We start from the raw sequence: 5,274 nt of genomic DNA on the forward strand, positions 1-5,274 counted from the left end.
TTTCCATTACCTAAAAATAAAAAGGTAAACACCTTACCGTTACTCATGTCACAGAGAACATCAAAAACACAGCACGTTCACACTCAATCACACCTACGGCTAGTTTAGCATAGCCACTCAACAGTACATCAGCGATTCAGCATCTGTTGACTGGCTATGTTAAACTAGCCGGAGGTGTGTATGAGTGTGAACGTGCTGTGTTTTTACCTCAGGTGTTATATCCAGGTTGGTAAAGGAGCCTGTGGGCCTCAGCAAACAGAAACAGGAGATTGTGCTCCTCATGATGGATACACAGTTATTAACATCACAGGAGAGGTATGAGAACAAACAACAATTTAGCATGGTTATTATTATTATTCCTAAAATGTGTAATAAACAATGATAAATGCCAATCGCTTTTTTCCATTTCAAGTTATTTCAGAGAAAATTGTGGGATCTTTTTTTTTTCCCTGGTGAAGTATCAGATTTGTCCACGTCTGCTTAGCATTAGTTATACTTGACCCCAATCTGCACTTTAGACTGGCCAGTTATACTTAGTGCTGTTTTATCAGAGCTAGCAGAAAAGTCAGGGGAAATACAGTCATGATGATGGTGATAAAGATGAACTTGAGTACTAAAAATAAAATTTACATATAGAGTACACTAAGTGGTTTGGAAAAATAAATACTGACCACTTGAATGATATTGAGCCCATAATCCTCTCAACTCCACACGACAGAAATGTATTGAAGATTCTAAAGAAATAATGTACAGAGCATTCATGCTTTGTAGTTAATGTAAATAAAGAAATATCACGAGACATTATTGTGTATGGTAACACCAACATCTGAATACTGTTTATGTTGATATCTTTGGTAAAATGCTCAGTGAGTCAGATACAGGCATACAGGTTTCATCTGATGGAATGTTTATGAATGTGATCGTATAGAATGTAGAACGTAACATCATTCTTTAAAGATACTGTATTAAAAAAAACAGATTATAAAAAAGATTAAGTACAAAATAAAATCAGCCCATGTCTAATGTTAGTAAAGTAAAGATATACTATACAGGCAACAGTGTGTAAACACATCATGCATAAATTTGGATTTAAATATTTTAGAATATTGAAAATTTACTGGTACCTGTTCCCCAGAAGACAGGGTTTTGTTTACATTCTGACATTCACGAGTTTATTCAAATCAAATTTCAACAAGAGTCTTTACCAGTCAGGAAAGAATGCTGTGTATACTGTATAAGAACAGAGAAAAGCCTGAATAATTGGAGAGTAGTGTCGTAGTACCTACATATTGGTCTTAAGGCCATTTTTTTAAAGGTCTTGGTCTTACCTTAGTCTTAATTGCATTTGGACTCAGCTTTGTCTTAGTCTTAAACTAAGAGGACTTGGGATTTTATTTCAAGGCCAGTGTATACTAGAACTGGGGGAATATCACTAAACCTGCCAGTGCATTGTCTGATTTATTTGTTAACACCATGAATGTAATTAAAAGTAAAACTTTGTGCTTAAAATGCAATCAGTAACTTATTTCTAATTCTAAATAACTTATTACTGCTGCTAGTCCTAAATGAACAATAGTGACAAAAATGTCACCAAAATTAATAAAAAATGGCCAGAAATTCAAGATATGATTGCAAAAAAAAAAAGTACTTGTACGAGAACTCTTTATTCTTATAACATCGGACATAATTAAGCAAACAAACGTTGGACACATTGATATAGGTTTTTGCTCGGAATCATTAAAAATGGGATGTAATTTGGTTTGAAACAAATACACAGCAAAACTATTGTACATTTCACTAAACAGTGAAACATATTGGTGAAAACTCCAATGTCCATAATTCACAGTGACTGGTTATGAGCAGCAGGATTCCAAGTACAGTTTAATTATTACTCTTTTAATACTTATTATTCTATTATTGTTTTATTGGAAGTCCACAGACTGCTAAAGAAATATCTTGGGTATTTACAGGTTTTCTGCATTGTAAACGAGTGTTTGGCATTTTTTCTTGCCCAAAGATGGTAATGTGTTAGGTGGATAATAAGACATAGCAATTAAGAGTTGAATAATAATGTTATTTTCAGCGTATTTTAAATTGTTTGCTCATAAAACAAGGAAAATTCCAGCATATAAAATTCACTCTTGCAATGACTTGTTGGGGTTATGTTTCTTTTTCAGACGAATTTGAGGAGTGCTGTTTTGGTCTTGGTCTTGACTACGACAATATGATAGATCTAAAATCAGTTTCGGGAAAAAACTTACCACAAGGAACTCTTGCTTTGTTACAGTTTTTCTCAGTTGCTTTAAAACATTTCTCAAATCATTCTTGATATTTTCAAACTAGTAAATGCATTCTCAAACAATTTGTACATACAGCTAACTACATTGGATTTCTTGCAAAAGCCTGTACTTTTCTCAAAATCCTACATTAATCTCTCAAAAGTATTTGTGTCAATGAGCATGTCATTCCCATCAGAATGAAAAGTCCCTTTGTCATTGTTTACAAACAAGATCATCAAAATGTTTATTCATGTTGTCAGTATGATTGTGCAGTTTCAGCATTTCTTGATATAAACTATGGTTTAGATTAAAATGACTGAAATGCACAAAATTTTTACTTCCTTCTGTTTGGCATCTTTGAATTTCAGCTTCACAAATGTATTTATTTGATTTGTATTGATTGCAAGAGACCAGGCAGGATTCACACTTTTCCTGTACAAGCGTTTGTTTTTTAGTTGTTCATCCATTTTCAGAATGTATAATTGTTTGTTTTGCTGTCTGTGTACTCTCCAATTGAAGGGTCACAAGATTCACCTTTGACCTGTTTTATAGAACTAGTTGATTATTGGTTGATCCGATGCCGTACACGCTCCTTCATTAGTGACATTCAAGATTCATCTGCACAATTCATCAATTCACATTTACAAAAAAAAAGTTTAATAGAAATTTTAGATGACAACTGGTTTAACCATTTTGCATTCAATGACTTATACAATGAACTGACACTGAGATGTTTTGGGGGTTAAGACTCACCCCCAAACAGTAAAATATACTTTGGTCAACATGACAAACAACTGATAATGTGGGAAACAGCAGACATTTGTACACAATTGATTAAATGAATGTACAAAAGCATTTGCAATTTGATCAAAGCAACAAGAAATGACTAAATGATGTGGAGATTGAACAAGTAATTTTAAGAATTTCATTTCTGATCTGAGAAATGCTCCAAAGCAACTGAGAAAAACTGTAATGGCATTGTTTCAGCTAACATCTATTGACCTAATTGGTTAAAATCATGTTAGTGGGATATCCTCAACACAAGTGTCATAAGCACCATTATTAGTGTGCTGCATAAATATGAGTAGTAAGATTCATATGTGCTTTTAGAATATCCCATTCCACATTCAATCCCTCAAATGCAGTTATAATAAACTCTGCACTTCTGGGAAGATGCGTCACCAGATTTTATAATCAGGTTATGATGTAGGGTCTTCACTTCATATCCTTAGGTGTTTAATAGGGTTGTAGTTAGAGCTCTATAGCAGGCCACACAAGATCTTTCACTCCAACACATGGAAACCATATCTTCATAGAACTGGCTTTGTGCACAGGGGCATTGTCATGCTGGAACAGATTTGGCCTCCTAGTTAAAGTGAAGGGAAAATTAAACGCTATTCCATCCAAAGACATCCTATACATTTGTGACCCTCCAACTTTAAGTTTGGGGAAAGAACCACATGTGGAAACCACACTGGAAAAATCAGGTGAATAACTGATGCTTTTGTACTGCTTTTAATGGAATAAATACTTTCTTAATAAATTCATGTGTCAAAATGTAGATCCCTGTTAAAACCTCTTGCAGCCTCACAGCTCTAAATTAGAAACATCCTCTTTTTAGTGTTTTCCTGAAAAATAAACCCCACAAGGTTTTGATCATTCAAACTTGTGGTAGGTAAAGTTTCAAGAGTTTTGATAAGCTTGATATACACTGATCAGCCACTACAATATAAACATCCACCCAAAAGTATGTCCAAGTTACTTGTCAAAGTATGGACTCCACAAGGCCTCTAAAGTTGTGCTTTGCTTTCAGACACCAGGATGTAGGCAGCAGATCCTTTTTATCCTGAGGTGGTACCTCCATCAATCCGACTTATTTGTCAATCACATCACAGAAATACTCTGTAGAATTGAGATATGGGAAATTTGGAAACCATCACACACATCAGTGAGCTTTGAGTGCCCATGGCTCATTGTACTTTTCTTGGAACACTTTCATAAGCACCAATTATTACATACCAGACACGTAGCACAAGGCCTGGTATAATGAACATGTTTTGACCCAGTAGTCATTCAAATTGAGAAAAGAATAAGTGTTAAAAGTTTTGACTGAATGGTTTACCTGGAAAGTCCAAACTTCACTAATGCAAAAAAATATTTTATTTAAGAAGAAAAATTAACACATTTTAGCTATCTTCTGGTATCTGCCTGAAAGTATGGTCACTTAGGGGTATGCTTATCTAAACATAAAAAAAAAAAAAAAAAAGATTACATTATATATTGAGACAAAAAAAAGGAGTTAAACAGTGGTTTCTGAGGGCCATGACTGTAGTTCTAAGACTATGGGAGCCACTGTAAAAGTACTGCATAAACCCAAAAAAATCTGTACATAGAAAATTTCACTGTAGCGTCACTGTAGAGCCATGACCGATGTCTAGTCAAAGGAAAAGCATAAGAGGGGGGAGATAGAACAAAATCTACACCCAATTAATCACTGCATTCATTACATAATACATTCATATTCATTTGTGCAAAGTGAAGGTGATCCATAGCAGAGTGAATTAGATAATGTGTAGGTAAAATGCATCAGCCAACGACAGTTTTTACCTCCGTACAATGCATTAAACAAACGAATTTCAAAAAGGTCTTTTTTTTAAACAGTAATTTTGAATTAAGGACTAAAATTATCCTGTATTTACTGAACCAAATTTAATAAATAAAACTCACGAGTGAACGCAAACTTCCACTACGGCAAAGAAAACCCCGAACTAGATTTAGTGGCCTTATTCAATCATTACAGTAAATGTCATCACACCAGTTCTACACAGCCCTGTTATGAAATTTAAATGAGCAAACGGCCAATGGAAGGAAGAAAAACTTTACGAAAATACAAAATAACTAAATTCCTCACTTGAAATGTTTCAGGAAACGGAGACCAAAAAAAATGTATTCAGAAAAAAAGAAAAAAAAAGAAAAGCAAACGTAAAACAAAACA

The sequence above is a fragment of the Silurus aristotelis genome, assembly GCF_946808225.1.
Source record: "Silurus aristotelis genome assembly, chromosome: 4".
Lineage (NCBI taxonomy): Eukaryota > Metazoa > Chordata > Actinopteri > Siluriformes > Siluridae > Silurus > Silurus aristotelis.